Here is a 22,449-nt window from a genome sequence, read left to right as displayed (position 1 = left end):
AAAATTATTATATTTCATTTTTGCTGATTAGTTTAACTAAGAGCAGTGTTTATTAAATACATTGAGTATTTCATGGTGGAATTAAAGGGAATCTGTCACCGCCCTAGACCGTTTCTAACCGTTCGTATTGCAAAGTAGCTCTGCTATAGTTCTTTTCAAATACACTGCCTGTCCAAAAAAAAAGTCGCTACCAAAAAAAAAAAAAAGGGTCACACTCTAATATTTCGTTGGACCACCTTTAGCTTTGATTATTTGATTGTTTCGATAAGCTTTGCAATGTCACAAGATTTATTTCCATCCAGTGTTGCATTAATTGTTCACCAAGATCTTGCATTGATGATGGTAGAGTCTGACTGCTGCGCTAAGCCTTCTCCAGCACATCCCAAAGATTCTCAATGGGGTTAAGGTCTGGACTCTGTGGTGGCCAATCCATGTGTGAAAATGATGTCTCATGCTCCCTGAACCACTCTTTCACAATTTGAGCCCGATGAATCCTGGCATTGTCATCTTGGAATATGCCCGTGCCATCAGGGAAGAAAAAACCCATTGATGGAATAACCTGGTCGTTCAGTATGTTCAGGTAGTCAGCTGACTTCATTCTTGGAGCACATACTGTTGCTGAACCTAGACCTGACCAACTGCAGCAACCCCAGATCATAGCACTGCCCCCACAGACTTGTACAGTAGGCACTAGGCATAATGGGTGCATCACTTCATCTGCCTCTCTTCTTACCCTGATGCGCCCATCACTCTGGAACAGGGTAAATCTTGACTCATCAGACCACATAAACTTCTTCCATTGCTCCAGAGTCCAATCTTTATGCTCCCTAGCAAATTGAAGCCTTTTTTTCTGGTTTGCCTCACTGATTAGTGGCTTTCTTATGGCTACACAGCTGTCCAGTCCCAATCCCTTGAGTTCCCTTCGCATTGTGCATGTGGAAATGCTGTTACTTTCACTATTAAACATAGCCCTGAGTTCTACTGTTGTTTTTCTTCGATTTGATTTCACCAAACGTTTAACTGATCGCCGATCACAATCATTCAAGATTTCTTCCTCGAATACGATAGGTCCCCACTATCCTTACAGTTTTTAACAATGCGTTGGACAGTTCTTAACCCAATGTTAGTAGTTTCTGCAATCTCCTTAGATGTTTTCTCTGCTTGATGCATGCCAATGATTTGACCCTTCTCAAACAGACTAACATCTTTTCCATGAGCACTAGATTTGTCTTTCGACATGGTTGTTTAAGAAATGAGAAGCAACTCATTGCACCAGTTGGGGTTAAATAACTTGCTGCCAGCTGAAAGATAATTGCCCATGCAGTAATTATCCAATAGGAGGCCCTAAACTATTTGCTTAGTTAAATCCAGGTGGTGACTTTTTTTTGGACAGGCAGTGTATATCTTTATGTGCAGAACAATGTTCACTATCCCCCAAAAACCAAGTTTTTTTTTAATAAATTTGCTAATTAGACTGAAAATAGCCCAAGAGGCTGCACTTAACTGTGCTGGAGCGCAGCTGCGCCCATCAGCAGTGAGCCCTGTTCCTTCCCTCCTCTTCTTCTGTCCACCTCCTAGCCAGTGGCAGATCCAGAGCCTGGTCTCGGGAGGGGCACTTCCCCAGGCAATAGGAGACTATGGGGTCCCTATGTCCCCGCCCACCCTCAAGCCACACCCACACATATATCGCGCCCATAGCTCTTACATCCAATAACGTCTCCTTTGATGTAGATGTGTTTTCTTCATCTTCTCCATTCAGACCAGACCACCATGATTTCTTTCAGCCATCTCTCATCTTTGCAGATTTTGACAGACAGACATCTTGGTTTCCTACTTTTCCTCCCACCTTCTCAACATCCCATCAGACACCCCCAATACTGAGATGCTCTGCCCCCCCAAACTATACTGTAGAGACAGATAAACCCACGATAATACTAGTTACACACAGATAGCGCCCCTTTCAATAATTATTGGAACACAATGCTCTAAAAAAATGACTGAACTCAGCAAATAGTGCCCCTGACACTAATAGCGTAACCATAATGTCCCCCAAAAATAAATGTGATAAGCTGATACTGTGCTAGGGCGCCCCCACAGTAATAGTGCTCCCCAAAATCCCCAAAATAGTAATAATTCTGTGCCAGAGTGCACTTAGTAGTAATAGTGCTTCTACAGTGCCCCTAACAGTAATTGTGTCCCAGAAGTAATAATGCTCCCATAGTCCCCCAGTTTTAATAAAGCCCCCTTATTGTGCCACTACAAAAACACTGAGTTCACCCAGTTGAGCTAAGGTGCCCATAGTGCCCCTATAATTTGTGCCAGTATAAAATACTCCAATATAGTGCCCCCAGAAGATGCCCCCATAGTGCTCCTCCCCATCCTATATAGTTGCCCCAAAAGATGCTCCCATAATGCTCCTCCCCATCCCCATAGTGCCCTTCATAATGTGGCAGTATAAAATGCCCCTATAGACTGCCCCACATAGATGCCCCCATAATGATTCTCTCCCCATTCCCCATAGTGGCACCAAAATGGGTGCCAGTATTAAATGCCCCCATAGTGCTCCTTCCCCCCTTCTCCATAGTGCTCCCCCCATAATGTGCCAGTATATGGGGCCCCATTAGATGCCCCCATAGAGCTCCTTCCCCCCTTCTCCATAGGTTTCCCCCCTATAATTTGCCAGTGTATAGGGCCCCACCCTCCTTCTTGCCATACTGTACTAAAAATAATTAAAACAATAAACACTTATACTTACCTCCATGACACTGCGATACGATGCAGGCCTCTTCCGGCCTGTGTCCCGCTCTGTACGGCTCAGGCAGCACAATGACGTCATCGTGCCGCTTGCACCAGCCTCTGATAGGACGCCTCTCCCCTGCCCTGCACCGTTCATCAGATGAATATAGAGATAAGCACTTCCACAATGCGCTTATCTCTCCTTGCCACCGCCGCCGGAATGGTCAATCCGGCCCTGGCTCTCACTATATTCTCGAGGGTGGGGGGATTGTGAACATTGTTCTGGACATAAAGATATATTTGAAAAGGGCTATAGGAGAGCTACCGTGCCGTACAAACAGTTAGAAATGGTCTAGGGAGGTGATAGATTCCCTTTAGAGTGGACCTGTCAATTTTACTGACATTTCTTTTGATAAATACATACATTCTCCATAAATTAACAATTCTGGAGTGCATTTTCCTACAACTGCAGTGCGTTGTTCCTCTGTCATTACTCCTGAAATAGATGAATACATTGAAAACTGGGGGCCAAAATTCTACTTGTCAGTAGGGTGTGTCATGACATAGTCAGGGACTGAACAGTAACACAGTGTGTAGGAACAATCCCAACATGCCATCACTTACTGAACTGATTTGGGAGTGCGGATGTTATGACCACTTGCACCTAAACCAATCTTTTAAGGTGCTGCCAGGCTAGAAAAGCATGGTCACCCCAGTCATGTAGGGCAAACCGAGGTCTAAGTTGGTAACAACACACCAACAAATTGAACACTGCCTGCCACCATGAGTATTTGTAGGTAAAAAAAAGCAAAAGTGAACAGCATTCCTAGTGCCCAATTAGTACGGGTGCATACCACAATAGGGGTTTGGTCCAACTCCCCTCTAAAGATGGTCCAAATGTTCAAAACAAAGCAAGATGCAATCCAAAACAGATACAACGATTTGGCTGTCATCTGGAATAAAGGAAAAACACCTTTGGCAAGATATTGCTACCGCTCTCCCTTGCTTTGGCCTCTTTAAATATAGTTCTCCCCAGTAGTGGCCTTATTACAATTAATGGCCTGTGTATATATTATGTCCCAACCCCTCCCCTGTAGTGCCCCCAGTAGTGTCCACAAAGAAAATAAAAAACTCATTGCCGCTGTCTGCAATGTAGGCCTCCCCCACTGTTCAACTCCAGTCACGCCCTGTGGACCGGTACCAAATGATCCATGGCCTGGTACTGGTCTGCATCCCAGTGGTTGGGGATCACTTCTTTAGAATTCACAAAAGTTGGCAGACTAGGTGCTGGATTTTATACACCTGTGGCAATGGGACTCAATGATACTGTCATGCCCATGTGTGGGAGGGAGACACCACACCGGACGAAGAATGATAGGTAACAAGGAACAAGACATGAAAGCTAGGGAAGAAAGAAAGACACCTCCTAGTCTCCTAGTCAAATCCCTAGTCACAGTCCTGACTGGCTATTAGTATGAACAGACCCCAAAGGTAGGTGAGTTCATACGCAGGCGTACCTAGAGTCCTAACTCACCCTATAAGACCCTGACGATAGTGACAGGACTGAGACTACCTGTTCCTCCGGCCTGCAACAAAGGGCAGGGGAAAAACAACACACAGATAAACCAAAACAAAATGGAAAAGGGAAAGGAAACACTTAACTTTCCAGTAGTTATGGCAGCAACAGGAACTCAGTCGAGAACCAAATACCAGCAGACCACAGATATCACTCAAGCTGTAAACCGCACAGCATTGTGGGAGAAGCAACTATAAATAAGGAAAGTTAAATGACCACAATAGCAACACCTGGAGGTTGCGTGGCCAGTATCAGAAACAACACAGACGCCTATTGATCCACAAGGAAACCTGTCAGATCAAAGCACGTGTTGCCAGTCTCACAGATCTTCTGCCACTCACTTTCACGGGGACATCCGTATGTCTCGGTACGTCCGTGACAGATACATCTGAATTCAATGATTAAGATGTGTATCACAATACTTTTGTCAATATAGTCCGGGGTGTAGCTATAGGGGTTGCAGTGCTCGTAATTGCGACCAGACCTCCTTGCCAGTGGCGCACCGCCAATTATATATCGTCATCCTCAGGACAGCAATATAGTTAGATGCTGCAGCAGGGCACAGAAGCAATGTCTCCCTGCCGCACTGTTACCTCTGATAGGTTATAGGCACTAAGCCTGAAGCCTATCAGAGGCTGTCACAGGCAGCGCAATTATGTAATCATCATCATGCCGCATGAGCTGGGAAGCATACAGCTCAGGAAATAGGCCTTCAATCCAGTAGTTCTGCCCTCTTAGTGCCCCCATCCAGTAGTGCTGCCCCCTTAGTATCCACATCAAGTAGTTCTGCCCCCTTTGTATCCACATCCAGTAGGTCTGCCCCCTTAGTGTCCCCATCCAGTAGTGCTGCCCCTTAGTACCTTCATCCAGTAGTGTTCCCAATACAGTAGTGCTGCCCTCTTAGTGCCCCCATCCAGTAGTTCGGCCCCCTTAGTTCCCCCTTCCAGTAGTGCTGCCCTCAGTGCCACCAATCCAGTAGTTTTACCCCCTTAGTTCCCCCATCCAGTATTTTTGCCCCTTAGTGCCCCATCCAATAGTGTTGCCCCCTTAGTGACCACAATCCAGTCGTTCTGACTCCTTAGTGCCACCAATCCAACAGTGCTGCCCACTTTGTTCCCCAGTCAGTAGTTCTGCCCCCTTAGTGCCCCCAATTCAGTAGTTCAACCCCCTTAGTGCCACCAATCCAGTAATAAATAAATAAAAAATCAAATCCTTACCTCTCAGCCTCCTTTCCCCTGTGAGCAAAGAACACCTCACTCTCGCCAGCAACAAGTGTAATGTGATAACGTCATTGTGCCTGCTGAGCTGGAAAATAGGCAGGCAGATTCCCGTCCTGTGCGCTCTTCTTACACAGCCTAGCAGGTGCGATGTGTCACTGCATTGTGCCTGTGTCACGACCCATGGTCATGGTCGTGACTCTGGAACCGCATGCAGTTGCCTGCGGTCTTGTCTTGTTGTCAATCACAGGTAGTATGTTGCCTCACCTGTGGTTGCCGCTGGCAACATGATGTATGTGGCAGTTTAGCAGCCTGAGCTGGTGCTGGGCAGCTTGCTGTCAAGTGCATGTGGTTACACCTGGTTGGGTGTGTGTGTATGTATGCACTTTATATTTCTGTTTGTTGTGCACGAGGTTGTGTTTGTGTGCACTGTGACACCTCCCTTCACTTGTGGTTGTCCGCGGCAACGTCTGGTGTTGTGTGCATGTGGTGGCAGTGTCTCGGCCTGCTGGCTGTTGCTCAGGACATGATTGCCACGCATGCTGTTGCCAGCGGTAACAGGTGAGTGTGTTTGTGTGCACTTTCTCCCTTTAAGTTGCTGTCTTCCCTTCCCTGGTGTGAGAAGGGTTAATTCCTTCTCTGTGTGAACACTGGGTGTGTCTGAGTATGGGTGTGGCTACTTTGGGCTATAAAGCCTCAGTTGAGACCTGATGTCTGAGGGGTACTCCAGCCTGGTTTGTAAGCTGAAGTCATCCTCCTTGTATTTACCATCTGCCAGTGAGGGCCACCCTTGTGGTCATAAACTTATGTTAGACATTATTGTTCTTTTATATTATATGTCTAGTGGTGTCTTTATGTTTATTGCAGCGTATGGTTCCTGGGTTCCTGTGTGATGTTTGGTGTGTGCTGTGTCCGTCTATGTTGTTGTGGACTGCAGCACTTGTGCACGGGTTCCAGGCTGTGTGTCTGTGGCAGGTAGGTGTGATACTAGTTTCAACTACCTGCCATTGCCATATGTCTGTATATGTTCCCCTTCTCCTTTATAGCTTGGCCAGTGAGACGCCTGTTGCTCCGTGTCTAGGAGGAACAGGTCGTCTTACCCTTCTCCTAGTCCAGGGCCACCCTGAGGGCTAGTAGGAATTACAGATTCCAGTGTATGAGCCCTCCCACCATCAGGGTCGGCTCATACGGCTAGGAGACAGGGTCAGAATTAGGGATGTGATAGGAGGTGACCAGCTCCCTGATTCCTGTCCTGGCCTAACAGCTATCCTTCAGAGAGACATCGCCCGGCTGAGGGTTTCCCCCATCCCCAGCCGTGACAGCCTGCCGCTGAAGAGCACAGGCTGGTTCATAGTAAAGCAGGTAGCTGACGGGCATTTAATTTGTGAAGGGGAAGAATCGTTCCGGTGACTGGCTGCCTAGAAAAGGGGATCATCTGGTGCCCCCTTGAGGAGTGCAGGGTAGTCCAGCCCTGATCCCTACTACAAAGCATGGAGGGAAAGGGGGCCCAAGCTGCACTTTTGCACCAGGGCCCATGAGCCTTTAGCTACGTCCCAACATATAATGTATATGTCCATTAAAGTGGATGGTGAGCACCCATACCTACTGGGCCCTTGTCCACACCTGCATTTGTCCACCTCCTGACTCTCCTCCAGTGGTAGATGTTAGGGGAGATAAGTATTGGGCAGTTGAAATTTTGTGTTCAGGGACTTAGGCCCCATTTACACAACCGTATTTTTGGTCTGCATCCGATCAGCAAAAAAAATGGACAGCACACAGCTGTCCGCATCTGTAAGTTCGTTCCACAGCTGCGCAAAAAAGATAGAACATATCCTATTCTTGTCCATTTTGCGGACAAGAATAAGCATTGTTACGATGGGTCCGCAAAAAAAACGGACGCAACCATGTACATCACATGGGCACCATCCATATTTTTTTGGAGGATCTGCATTTTGAATGGACCCTTAATCTGTTGCCAGAAGTGTCTGATAGTGGCTTTCTCCCTTCTCCCCATTCACAACACATGCACATTTGGCTAAGACAAGTGGGCATGTGTAAACGAGGATCAGAAGAGATAGCTGTTTCCCCAATGGTCGACAGATATAGCATGTGTATAGCCAGCCTTGTACATACAAAAATACAGTGATGATGTGGAGTTCCCCTTAATGTGGAAGCAAAACATTAAGATCTAATGCACTCTTGTATGTCAGACCTACGTAAGATATTACAAAACTAATACATTTCTGTACAGCATACAATAGACTAAAACCATAGGTGCTACTTTCATTATGACATTGATCGTCTATATTAAAAGCAAAAGACAATGTGGGTGTTTACATGAAATCTTTGTTTTTGACTCATTCTTGACTGCCTATTCAGGTTCAATGGGGTTAACAGAGAAATCTAAAGAGTGAGAGCAAAGACCTTATCAGTGGCAATCTTTATTGCAGGAAGCCAAAAAAGACATTCTGCTCTTCCTTATCCTGAGATCACAAGGCTGAGAGCTAAAGTGGTTTGATTTATCTGCCCAATGTTTTGGAAGATTGTATCATGATAATAATAATAATAATATTTATTTATATAGCACCACCATATTCAGCAGCGCTTTACAATTCAGGGGGTTCATGTACAAGACAAAAGACATCACAATGTAACAGGATAATATACAACTGAAACACTAGGAGTGAGGGCCCTGCTCACAAGAGCTTACAAGCAATGAGCAAGTGGGAGTGACACAAAATGTAGTTGATTGTGATATGTAGTAATCAAGCCATTTTTGCACAATACGCAGTGGTGTAGGCCGACCTGCATCGGGTGTGTGTTTGTTAGAAGATCGAGTTCAGGTCTGAAGAGTTGTTTTTTTACTCGGGGAACAGTCAGTTTAGGAAGCATGATAAACCTGTCTGAAAAGATGTGTTTTTAAAGCACGTGGGAAAGTAGGGAAGTTGGGAATTAACCTGATATTCCAGGGCAGAATATTCCAGAGAGTAGGTGCTGCTTGAGAAAAGTCTTGAAGACGTGTGTGAGAGGTACGAATTATGGAGGATTTTAATTTTAGATCAATAACAGACCGGAGATCATTAGTGTTGTAGACAGAAATGAGGGTCATGCCCTACCTATGTACATGTAAACTTTGAGTTGACCTGTCATTGTGATCTGCTGGACTTTTGTTTTCATGTATTATCTTTTCTTTTAACAGGAGGAAGAGAAATGACAACTTGTAACAAGTTTCACTTTCCAGGAACTACAGTGATTACACAACGAGGAAAGGCTTTGTGAGCTTCTAGACACTCGAAAAATGCTAAATTCCAAAACTATTGCCAAACAGTAGTAAATGTCTAAAAGGGGTTTTCCACCTCTCCATTCAATCCAGTACCATCCTTCGGATGAAATTGATGGGCATGTCTATTTTTGAACAGCACTTTTTAACTAGTTTCATGCAAAGCACAATAAATAATAAACAAGATTTACGACTTTCTAAGGCTGGGTTCACATCACACTTTAATCATCCGTTTAACAGACACCATAAAAACGGATGCAAGCGGATACCAATGGAAGGGCATCTGTTTGCATCTGTTTTAGATTTCCTTCAATGTTTAAAAAAAATAAAGTACAGTTCATTTTTTTTAGCAGACCAAAATGTATTCTATTAAACATTTATGTCCCGAAAAAAAAAAAATATTGACATTTTATTGAATTTTCAAATGGCAACAAAACAAGTACCACTTTCATGCAGGAATGCAGGCCTGATGTTGCAGAATATAAATGTTACAAAAACAATGTGATAAAAATCAACAAGAATAAATATGCTGATTGGTGACAAAACAGAGAGACATCAGAGACTGGATAGATACAGGTGAAAGTCGAAAAATTTGAATATCGTGCAAAAGTCCATTTATTTCAATAATGCAAATTAAAAGAAATTGCATTAATGCAGCTTAAAATTAGAATTTTGTGAAAAGGTTCAATATTCTAGGATCAAAGTGTCACACTCTAGTCAGCTGATTGATCCATACCCCCTGAGCAAAGGGTACCTAAAAATTGTGACTTTGGGGTTTTATAAGCTGTATGCCATAATCATCCAAATTCTAACAAATAAAGGCTTGAAATATCTCGCTTTGCATGAATGAGTCTATTTCATGTTAATTTCACCTTTTAAGTTGTATTACTGAAATAAATGAACTTTGCACAATGTTCTAATTTTTCGAGTTTCACCTGTATTTAGTACAATCATAAGTACTGAAAGAGACACAATGAGGAGAAGACAGGTATGTGCAGAGGAATGGACTATAAAGGAAGGGCTATAATTGTCAGGCCAATTATTGGGAACAAAAGTTACTACAAACGCTTGGCTCATGTGCATGCGTCACAGATCATCCAATAAACGAGAAAAATGCTTGTTCATCTGTGAATCCATCATTAGTGACGCACATTAAGTCATCGTTCCTTGGCAGCAGATTGAGCTGTGTGAACAGCGATCTGCTGCCCAGAAACAGTGAATCTACAGTATATGAGCAAAACTAATGGGAGTAACCATTACTTGTCCACATATAGTGGAGGAGATTGCTATATGTAAATGCAGCTCTTTCCTCAGCTGATGAGCAGGTAATTATCGGGCAGGAACAGTACCTTCCTGATAATTGCCCACTCTCCAGGTGCGTGGAAATGTGCCTTAAGATGTCTTGTGCATGTTCCAGCTACCCAGCTTGCGAGTTCTTACAATCTGGCAATTTGGTTACCTTTGTCCAGCCATTGCTCCACACTTTGGACCTCCATTTCAAGGTGATAAGTAATCTTGCTGGTGCTAGGAGACTAGTTGGAAAGTTATATTTGTAAGGGATGAAGTTAGAGATCAGTACCCACAATAGGTTCAGGCGTGAGTTCATAAAATAGCCTGCCAGTGTGGACATAGATACCAGATATGTAACATGGTGCCGGCTCCCCCCTTGCATCTCAAGCATACATCTTCTACAAGATTTATCTGCTTAAGCAGATGGGGTGTCTTGTACTATCTCGTCAGGGTTTTCTAAGAATTTTCCTGGATTTTTATGCCGTGAGAAAAACTATGCTAGTTAGATAAGATTTTAACTGCTATAGAGTGATCAAAGGTGGTATTAAAGGGGTTGAACACTTTTTGCTTCTTAGTTCTGGACAATGACCGGCCACGGCAATGACTTGTCCCCCATTCATCATGTGATGCAGTGACACATGGGGGACACATTAATGCTGCGGCCAGTAGTGATGGCCAGTTCGCAGTGTTCGCCGACGAACACATGCGAACTGCCATCTTTATTCCCAAGCCCGGCGATGCAGAGGTAAGTCCTTACCTGTGCCTGCACCGCGAGCCGCTCTGAAACACATGCGGTCAGCGGGAGCAGGCAGTTCCGAGAACAGCCTTCATCAGGCTGTTCTCAGAACTGCCTGCTCCCGGTGACCGCATGTATTTCAGAGCGACTCGCGGTGCAGGCACAGGTAAGGACTTACCTCTGCATCGCCGGGCTTGGGAATAAAGATGGCAGATCGCATGTGTTCGTCGGCGAACACTGCGAACTGGCCATCACTGGCTGCAGCAGCCATGTTACCAGTGTCAAACAGGATGTTGACACACGCAAACCCAAGGGAGGCAACGGTGGTGCAGGACAGAAGAAGACAGAACCGAGCGGCCAAGAACAGGTAAGTATGCTTCCATCTGCATGTCCAGCCATGTGGGGGAAATGGGGGTCTGGCAGAAAGGCCCCTGAACAACTCTTTTTGGTCAGTTAACAAAGACTTTTTGATGGTTTTCAGACCAATATGTGTTGTTTATACACTGCAATGAGCAAAAACAAACTGAAAAAAGCTTATACAACAGTACCTACACAATACTGCTCATTGTGACCTATGACCTGTATGCTCTGTTTTCATAGGGTTCATGGTTTCCTGGTCTGTGTGTGCTTGGTTACCAGGTGGTCAGGTGCTCTCGTTAACAAGCTATGTAGACCTGTGAGCTGTGTGCCTGAGGAGTCTATCTCTTGGATCTCGGCTGAGTTCCTGTGCTTCCATTGCCTTTTGAAGTTATGTGTCTTCTTTCCCTTTTGTTTATTTTTTGGGTTATCTTGTGTTGCTCTTTTCCCTGTCATTTGGGTTTAGGCCTGACGGAGACTCCTGTTCGTCCTACCAGTTGGAGGAAAAGGTTGTCTCTTGTCCTGACATTAGTACCAGGGTACTACAGGGTGAATTAGGACTTTAGGTTCCTGTGTATGAACTCACCTACCTCTGGGGTCAGTTCATATTTGCAGTCAGGACTTTGATTAGGGTTTCTCTAGGAGGTGACCAGCTCCTTTGCCTAGTTTCCAGGGTGTTTTTCCTCACCCCTTTCCCTCCTATGTTCGGTGTGGGTTTCCCTCCCACACCAAAACGTGACACTGTGACCGCCATGCATCCATTCTGCATGTGGTCCAGGCATCTGTCTTTGTTTGCCTGTGTTAGCCTTATGTCCTGTATTCTGTTCAGTATGTGGTTTATGTTTGAACTGTGTCCTATGTTTCTGATTGTTTGGGTTCCAGTTCCTGTTTTGTTTTTGTGACTGGACCACTAGTGTTATGCACCAGCTTAAGATATCTTGCAGGTTTCGGCCAAGTCCACCAGGACCGTCCCAGGAGGCAGCAACCTGGTCAACCCTTGGGAAAGTCTATACACACCATCAGGAATATTGTGAAGATCGAGGGGTCATTTAGACAATGCCCTTATGCAGGATTAGGTTTTTCTTTTAAATTGCAGCATGTTCTGGCTTTGGCCTTCTTTTTTAAATATTGCGTGTGAAGGAGTCCACAAACAGCACAAAAAAAACCCAGCAAAAATGCATGCTTTTCATTCCTTTTTTATAAGCCCCCAAAAAATAAAAAGTTTGCACGCTAGAAAATGTTGGCTCAGGTGCCATTTTGTGCCAGAATGTGTGACTTTCTTCTGTTTTAAAACACCCTGTCCACTTCTGAAAAGTGTGTGGGGGAAGGAATAGACATGGTTAGATATGTTAATTTGTTTCATGTCAAATTTTTTACTGCTACTTTTTTTAAAATAAAGTTACAAAAGACTCACAAAATCACTCAATTTGCGTGTGTGTGTGTGGGGGGGTTATGTTGTAGAAAGTGTCAAATTTGTTAGATAACATGTGACTTGATAAAGTTGGTGAATCTATTTCTAATGCCAAATCAAAGAAAAACTGACTACACAAGGTCCCATGTGTGAAGCAAGTCTAAGGCTGGGTTCATATCCTGTTTCTATCTTCCGCTTAGCAGATCCATTTAACAGGTGAAAAAAGAAGGCAAATGGTTGCCAATGAAAGCACATCAATAAAAAAATATATATATTCGGTGCTTTATTTTTATTTTTACAGGCACAAAAGCCGGGTCTACCACTCTTTTGTGTCTAGCGATTTTTTTTTTTACAGTGATTTACATGTATTTTTTTACATTGAAATCTGTGTAAAACGGATGCAAATAGATACCCTTAAATTGGCATCCATTTACACCCGTTTTTATTAAGCATATGTTAAACGGATCTGGTAATAAAGGGCAAACCCCAGTTTATAGAAAAAGCTGCAAGTCCTGACGACACGCACTGATCTGTGAGATAAAGACGTGAAAACGGGGTCAGACATTTTCTGGTCTACCTGTCAGTAGTCAAGCTGAAGAACACTACCGTCTCCCTATTTCCTGGCTGAAATGGCAGAAAACAGGGAATACTAGCATGCATTGCCCCGTCTATAGAGGATGTTTGCATCTCTGGGAATCATAAGGTTAATCTGAGCACAGAAAGTCTCTATATCTTCACCAGGGCTACACATACAATGTGGCAGGGCATGCTGGTTACTGTGGTTCTATATTAGCTTTAAAGGTACACTAATACTACTATTACTAATACTACTAGCAATAATACTACTATTACTACAACCTGTCAGAAAAACTGTAACCTTTCCCAAGCTTCATAGATACTGTATCTTGATATAACTGACACTAGCTAGGTGAGGTAGAGGGAAGTGGTTGTGGTACAGTTCTCAACACCTCTCAGATGAAGGATTTCATGCCAATACATCAACCACAGGTTACATACAGTTCACATTTCAGCAGTACACAGCAGCCTCCTTTCATAAGTCTCTTCCTCCCTCTAGGGGGCATCCTGGAGCATGCTCCTACTCTTGACTACTCAGATAAGGGTACTTTAACACTAGCATTTAAGTTTTCCGGTATTGAGTTCCGTCATAGGGGCTCAATACTAGAAAAAAATGCTTCAGTTTTGTCCCCATTCATTGTCAAAGGGGACAAAACTGAACTGAACAGAACGGAATGCTCCACTATGCATTCCATTCCGTTTAGTTGCGTTCCCAGACCAGAGAGCAAACTGCAACATATTGTATTTTGCTTTACGTCCTGGGATGCGTCATGACCCCCAATGCAAACCAATGGGGACGGATACGTTTTCTCTGCCACAATAGAAAGTGCATCCGTCCCCCATTGACTTTCAATGGAGTACATGACGGATCCGTCTTGGCTATGTTAAAGATAATACAACCGGATCCGTTCATAACGGATGCAGATGGTTGTCTTATCAATAATGGAAGCGGTTTTGCTGGACCCTGCCGGATCTAGTGTGAAAGTAGCCTAAGTTGGCATTCGGGAAATAAAGAGGGAGGAATGTACAGTTTATCTGCTGCAGAATATACAAGGGAGAGCTGATGACGAGGGGGGATGCATCCTGGCCATAAGAGGAAGAAGGTGCCAGCTTTAGATGTCCTCTAGATTATGAGGTGTAACGGTATCACTACTAGCTCATCAGTTGGCACATAAAAGAAGTGGGACATCAGACAGGTGGCACTTGTGACAGAAGCCGTGCTATGGGTGTCATGCAGGAGACTGGGAGGTGCACAGGGCGGATCAGTGAGGTGCTGTCAGTCACCTCTCCTCTATGTATGAATCTACACACACAGCAGTCACAAGAGAGGAGGCACAGCACAGTCACAGGGCTCAGGGGAGATAACATCAGCCCTGCACAGCTGCTCTTCTCCTTCTTCCCTCCTGTGACCTAAAACCCTCCCAAAACTAAAGTGCAGTGCACCCAGCCTTCCATACAAGTGGATGGAGAAAGGAACAAGAAAGTGAAGTTGAGGGGAAGGAGGACCTGAGTTCTGGCCGAGGTACAGTAAGTGTTTGTCACCAGGTGCTGGAGGAGGAGGGGGGGGGGGAGTTCTCCCAAGTGCTTCTACCAAAGGTCATTGGGCAGTTCTCTTCCATGCCAGCTAGGCACCGAGGGCAGACACCTAGGAGGATGGCACCAGGTTAGCTAGTGCCTGCCCTGTGACACTGTCTATGGGTGTGGGTTCTATTGTGTCACTGTTATCTCCTGCTGCACTTTGATACCAGATCTTATAACTGAGCTTCTTTATCTGCCACCCAGATGTCATAGACATCTGGGTCAGTGACTCTTTTAGGTCTTATGAGTGACATGTGTACTGTCTATCATGTGCAGTCTGTCACCATCGTTCAGTTAGGACGATTTTATATTATAGCTTTATTTTATGAGCTGTAACTAACCTATGTCCTATGTGGTAGAGTTATTATTAGAATGATAAGGTAAGATATGCTTTACATTTTTAATATTGCACCCCAGATGTCATTACTACAGTATGTGTAGTTATTTATGACTTATCATTATTTATATAGCACCAACATATACCGCAGCTCTGTGAACACCATCCACTCAGCCCTCACAATTAGAATTTTATATCAGTCTCAAGCAATCATACAAATACATGGGGACATTACAGACCCCCATAAGTTGTCTTTCCAAGCACCGCTGAATCATTTTTATAAATGTGGTAAATAATGTATAGTCAAAGGAAAGAGTAGAAATAAGAAGGAAACATAGTGGCAATTTGTAGCAGTCAGCGCGTTATTGTATCATCCATCAGTGAGGGTCAATCTTAAACGCAGTATGGACTATTGTGTTCAATTCTGATACTGATCTCAATGAGGGTACATCAATGTGTCATGATAATAGGAAGATATACATATACCCGCAGATATGTAGATGTGCACATCAGTCCAAAGTAACAATGGAGATAACTTTGCATTCTTTATATCTTAGATGAGATGGAATAAGTGATATCATTGTAGTGCATAAACTGGCCACCTATGTCCAATTTACTTTATGAAGGAGACAGAAATAATGGGTTAATTATTCTAGTCATCAACTGAATCTGTAAGGAAACAAAGAAAAATGTTTGTTTTTTTTCCCCAATGTCACAAGGGACCTGATGATTGATTTGCATGCTCTTGTCTACATTGTTACATTGGGTTATGGCTTAAGGACAGTTTTAAGGCAGAAAGTTGAATTTTTGAAGGGACTCTGTTTTAAGTACTACAAGGGCTTCACTGGAAGATTCATGTGTGCAAATACGCATGATAGAAGCTGTCTACACACGTAAGATGTTTTTTAATGATGGTTCAACAAATTAAAACAATTCATCAAAAAGGCAAACAATCGTACACTGAGAATCCACAACCAGTATGTGTAATGAGCAAACAATCATGCTCTGAAAATTCCCAGTGACTCGTTACACATCAGCAGACTGGCAAATACACGACTGTTCCGATTACCAATCAATCAATACTTTATAACGTCTCATAAAGCTTCCCTACATTTTCAATGTTATTGATATAAATATGAATTCAACATAGCAGTCATTTTGGCATCACCGGGCAATTGAATACACAACCGTTACTTTTCTGGCCAGTACGATAAATGTGGATAGGCACCTAGTGCCAATGAGAGCCAACAACATACTTTGTGCAACTACCTACTATAGTATATACATGCTGAGATGTATTAGTCACAGGGTGTATAAAAACATGTTATTTACTGATAAACAGACAACTGGGGGCACACAGAATAAAGAATAGATGCCCAGAAACAATACAATTAAGGAGAGTCACACAATGCCACTTTTGGACTCAATGGGGGCACTCTAAATATTTGGCCGCACAGTATAGTACATCGAATTGCCCATCCTGACTTTTTTACTTTATTCTACATAATGTTCAGCATGTAACATATAATACTGTTTAACAATGGAAAATGTGAGTTTGTCATAGTTCTCATCTAAGAGTGCCTAATATTCCAATTTAATGTTATGCGGGATGCAGTATGTTTGACATGTCATTTTACATGCTTCCATTGCACGGTGTAGTTTATACAGCATTATAACCTTGGCTGCGGATTGTGTATATAATTTGTAATGTTATATCAAGATGAACAAATACATTTAACACAAGCTAAATTTATCCAGTGTATAAATCTGGTCTAACTCAGAGATGGTCAACTCAAAGGAGTAGTCCTTCGGAGAGGTGATAGATGGATAGATAGATAGATAGATAGATAGATAGATAGATAGATAGATAGATAGATAGATAGATAGATAGATAGATAGAACATAAACTTTAGAAAGATAATTTAAAATAAATGTTCAAAATAAGTGCTAAGAATCAGATTCATTTTATACATAAATACTTGTGTTTAAACCAAATGATTACAATCTGAGCATTGTTTTAGCTGTAAAACATAGTTGGGTGTGAAAAGTCGGTTATTTCTTACAGGAATACATTCTTCCCCAGTCCCACAAGTAGAAATATGTATTGAACAGTATTTCTTTGTATGAAGAACTCTATTATTATAAGTGCATGGGCAGTCAGCTGGAATGCAGTCATTCGTGTGCTCTATCATAACATTGGTTTATATTGTACTTCCTTTCAGCTCTGTTGTATAAGTGAAGTAAATTCACGTCTGTATAAATATGTAGGTGATAACACTTTGAGCGTTTCAAATGTTATTATGTGGAAAAGGCTTTCCAATAATGGCAAAAGTCATGGAACTGACTGTTATTTAGTTGTTGTTAATGTCATGCGCACTGCAGGCATTTTGGGTTCATGTATACTTTATACTGTTATTTGTAGATAGACAGACAGAGAGAGATAGATAGATAGATTTTACAAAATCTCATCCACACGCTGCAGAAAAAAATCCAAGTGGAAAATGACATGCGGTGCAGATCTTAAATCTGCAGCATCTTAATTTGTATGTTTTACCCTACGCAATCCCAATGTATACACAGACAAATAAGTAATAAATCCACATGCATCACATGCAGACTTTGTTGCAGATTTTGCCAATGAATCGCAGCAAAATCTATGGGAAAAAATCTGCGCAAAAAACTACACGTGTTGCGCTGTTGTGAAGACTTACCGTATATCTTTTCACTGCCATAAATGAGTATAAATTAAATGTATACTATTTTCGTACATATCTATAGTGATAGATTACTTCTATACGCTGCATTTATAATGATTTAAAATTATTGGAGGGCCCCCGTGCTACACATGTATGGGGGGGGGGGGGGGGGGGCTTCCATTTTTGGAAAGGAGGAAAATGATTAGTTCAGTTGTCTTGCTGTAATAGTTCACATCATAATGTTCCCTTTACTGCCCAAATTCAGTATCAAAAGAAGAGCACCAAATATAGTGCCCAAATAATAGTTCCATTCAGTACCCAAGTTATAATGCCCAAATAATTTCACAAACATTACATTGATATAAACATGAGGGGGACCTGCCAAGGGTAAAGTTTATTTTAGACTTGCTTAAGTAGGGATGGGGTGGTAAAGACCCCAAATGACACAGGTTCCCGGGTAATTGTCTCTTGTGGCCATTCTATAGCATGAATTTGCATTTACAGAGTGTTTCACCAGTGTGAACACAGGAAGAGTAGTTCATAGTGTGACAAAACTGAAGTCTTTCAGATGACTCATATTCATATAAAAGGGGAATTCTGTTGTTATAGGTTTTTTTGTACATAAGGGGTTAATATGACATGTAATGGTTATAGTTTGTAAAGGAAACATTGTCAGATTTGTTCCTTGAGAGTTGATAATAGATGATCTGCATAACATGTGTGATGCAGACTGTTAAAAGGGCATTGATATTCATTGACACGTACAGCATGATCATGATTATTGAAGATACTTTGAGTCAATGAGTTAAAAGTAGAATTCCCCTTATATATAGTTATTGTTATTGCTGTCTAGATGCAATTTTGTTGATCAATTAATTAATTTTATAATTGGATTCTAATCTAAACCTACAAATCAGTTCTGTCGATTCAGTTGGGTTAAAACAGTGCAAGACTCTGTGTGGCCGTATCCTGAGAGAGACCTGTCCATAAGCTTACAGCAAAGCTGAATAAATCCCAGGACCTACTTAGCAAACATGCCAGAAAATAAAGATTTTTGGTTGTTTTCTAAAGTAGAGCAAATTCTTATAAAGGGGACACAAAAAAACCTCAAGTTGGCTCTTAGCTTTGTCAGTCTGTTGTACATAATCTCCAGGGTGAGGATGGGGACATCAATATATGGCCATGCCATAGAACATTGGGTGAAGGAGCAACCTGACATGTCTGTGTTGTCATAAGGAACACTGACTATAATATCATCATTTAAAATAATTTCCAGTGAGGCTCTTTCCACATTTGAGCACTATGATTGGTGTATGCATAGAGAAAGCTTCCAGCACATATAGCAAGTGTATCCATAGGGCTCCATTCACCTGTCAAATGCTGAAAGGGTTTTCTTTGAGTATGCATTGTTATACCTTCTTTCAACTGTATGGTACAGTGTATACTGCCCAGTATGCATTTCATTTTTTTAAAATATGGAAGCCTATGTGCAATGTGTGTCTGTCATGAAAAGGTAGGGAACAGTGCAACCCAGTACTCCAGCCGCATCACTATCCCTAACTACTTGCATGATCCTTCCTAAGTGATGGCCCACAACTGGACGACAATCCCTTCTTAACTAAGTGGAGGGGCCTAAACCAAATGGGTAAAAAGTAATTAGACTGAAAGAGGTGAAATCCAGACAGGCAAAACCAGAACCAGATCAGAATCCAAAATCTGATACAGATACACAGCAAAGTGAAACCAAGGGATAACGTCAGAGGCAAAGTCAGCAGGAAAAGTCAAGTTCACAAACTAGGAGAGTGAAATACAAAACAGTGTCCAAAATCTTGCAAGCTCATAACAGAAGGTCACTTCAGAGGCAAAATGTTAGTGATCCAGGGTAACAAACACACAACTAGCTAGTGAGGCAGGAATACCAAACACAGGCAACTGTGGCCAGCAGCTGCCTGTTTAAATAGCTCACTCTCGGAAAGAATATTATGCTGGGACTGAGCCTGATTGGTCCGGCATCCCTGCTCCCTGATAAGTCGACCAGCCCCACAGTCATCAGGGCTGATTACGGTAGCAGGAGCACAATGACACCATAGTGGGGCTGGAGTCGCCATCAGAAGGCCGACAGGTGTGTGGCAGGATACTTAAATAGTGGCATACATCACAGTTAGTGATGAGCGAGTCAATTTTGATTTACAGGGTCAAACATCTCATCTAGCCCTGTCCAGCTCATACTTATATCATTGCTCCTTTGGCAAGCACTGAGAATCTGCTCAGCAGCGCAAATGCCAACTGTGCATGTTCCAGTCCACTTTTGATGTACCCAGACTTGAGTGGCACATGCAAAGTCAGCATCTTCACTGCTCAGGTAGCAGCAGCAGATCCTCTGTAATTGCATTGCTACTCACAGCAACAGTGCAGGAGCCAGATGGGCAAGGCAGGGCAAGATATCTGGCCCTGTCAATCAAAGGGGATTTAGAGTCTCTTCCATTTATTTGGAAGTGGGTGTTTCTTTTTTATTTAACTGAACACACAAAGGGTAGAGGAAGTATGCTTGCAAGTATAGAAGGTCCAGTAGGAGTTCTCCATCCACTGTGTACATCCATGGTTACCTGTTTTTCTAAAAAAGAAAAAATATATATATGCTTGTCTCGATTCTACCACAGCTTTTCCTACTGACACACTTCTTGGAAAATTATTTCTTTCATAAACCCACATGTATGTAGTGTACATACAGTTTTTGAAGTATGACTTTCAACTGCACGTTTTCCCCAACATGTGAATGTACAAATAGAAACAAACAGGCCAAGCACCCATAACACCTAAACAGTGTAAGGCATAACATAATTGTGCTTGAGCAATACCCAAATCTGATATGATAACCATGGTACAGGCTCAAAGCCACAAATAACCTACATAGAAAAATGAGCCCACAACATACCCATAAGATATCATAAAGCTTTATTGTGTATACAAAAATAAAAATAGTATTATAAAAAAAATCACATAATGCAAGAATAGGTGACAAAGAAAACGCCATCCAGAGACCACATAATCACAAATGGGAATGAACATGGCAATATACAACAATAAGTATTGACTGAACTACATCCACTGGGCGATGCCGTGTAGACAATGTATCTGCATCCAAGCCCATTGGGAATAACTATGTCCAGACATAAAGTGAAAAAGTTAAAAATACTAGTACCAATATTCAAATCTCACTCATATGTAAGTGTGGTCAATGAATATGTAGGTGTGGTTAATGGTGGGCGCTACCCAAACGCATGCTTCAGATTGCCTTCGCCTAGGGGTAACATCATCACTGTGAATCATGCCTAATAAACCCACTAACACCAATCACAGAAGGCCCTTATTGATTGCTAAAGTGTATCCATCTGAGTATAAGTGGCAACATGGGGAAGGCACTCCCACCTGACATCACTTCCAGGCCAAGCGTCACGCCTGCATACACGGGGTCACGTGACATAAGTCATGTGACATGCGGAGTAAAGCGTAATGATGCAAGGCTGGAAGGTGTCACGTAGGAGCAGTCAGTCTAGTGCTCCACTCAGGCGGATACCACAACAGTAGATAGCAACTACATAGAAAAGCCCCTCTCTGGTGAATATGGGATATTGTAATTAATTCAAAGATTACATAAAGCCTAAATTGTCACTCTATTGTCTATATTGTCATCTTCACCAGTGTTATTTCCTTATTGCCATATATATAGAATTTTTATCAACATATATATAATATAATACACAGCTAATTAAATCCATGATAATATAAAAGATTTTTGACCAACATTTCTATATCACATGACTGGATGTACATAGCTTATAAAGCACCATCTATTACATTTATATTACATATAAATTATAAAATAAGATCACTGATAAAAGTGATCTTTGTGGTAGTCATAAAAACAAATAAAAATGAAAATAAATAAAAGTGAAAATGATAAATGACAATGTATTGCAATGTGCAAATGAATAGTGAATCATGTGCAAAAAAATAGCAAAAATATATTTGTTGAAAAATACACTAATTGTGCAAAAAAAGGGGTGTAGAAGTGAAGATAAAAGTACCGTATGTGCAAAAAATGCAATGTGGAAAATTAGCAATTAGGGATAAGTAATCAATAATAGATCTACATAATGCTAAACGATAAGAAAAACATGAAAAATATATATGAAAAATGATTACATGAATAAATAAATAAATATCATAGCAGGAGCTCATACTTGAAATATTAATATCATATCTTGAAGAAATAGTTTATGTGGCAAGAAAGGGAGAGGTGCTCATAGGGTAATAGTTACTTGGTCAGTTGGTTAGATAAAAGTAGTAGTTGTGCTCACCTTTTCGTGTTGTGCAAACATAGGCACAACACTAGTGTAGGCGTATATATTTAGATAGTGGTCGGTGCTGCCGGTATCGTTCGCTCCTCACTTGTGGAGTTGCCAATACTCCAAAGGAGTGATGAGAGAGATGAGTGAAGAAATAGTTGTGAAGTCGGGAACCCAGGTGACGGGACAAATTAAAAAGAAAGAAAAATATATACATTAGAAAACAATTAAAAATGCATTAAAATGATCCACAGTCGTGGATAGGATGGTCAGAGAAATGCATTGAATCTAAAATTCTCATTAAGGCCTC

The 22,449-nt window shown here is 42.1% G+C and overlaps 1 protein-coding gene across 1 annotated transcript in view; it reads left to right on the top strand.

The window, feature by feature from the left end:
- Positions 1–14,483: 14,483 nt before the first annotated feature.
- The window catches only part of SATB1 (SATB homeobox 1), a 195,454-nt gene continuing 187,488 nt past the window's right edge, over positions 14,484–22,449 (top strand). Inside the window, exon 1 of the mRNA XM_040432952.1 lies at positions 14,484–14,701. The gene's annotated coding sequence lies outside the window, so the exon portion shown is untranslated. The remainder of the gene's footprint in view (positions 14,702–22,449) is intronic.

Source organism: Bufo bufo, chromosome 5 (genome assembly GCF_905171765.1).
Source record: "Bufo bufo chromosome 5, aBufBuf1.1, whole genome shotgun sequence".
Lineage (NCBI taxonomy): Eukaryota > Metazoa > Chordata > Amphibia > Anura > Bufonidae > Bufo > Bufo bufo.
The sequence above is the reverse complement of the archived record's forward strand: the minus strand, read 5'-3'. Positions and strand labels throughout refer to the sequence as shown.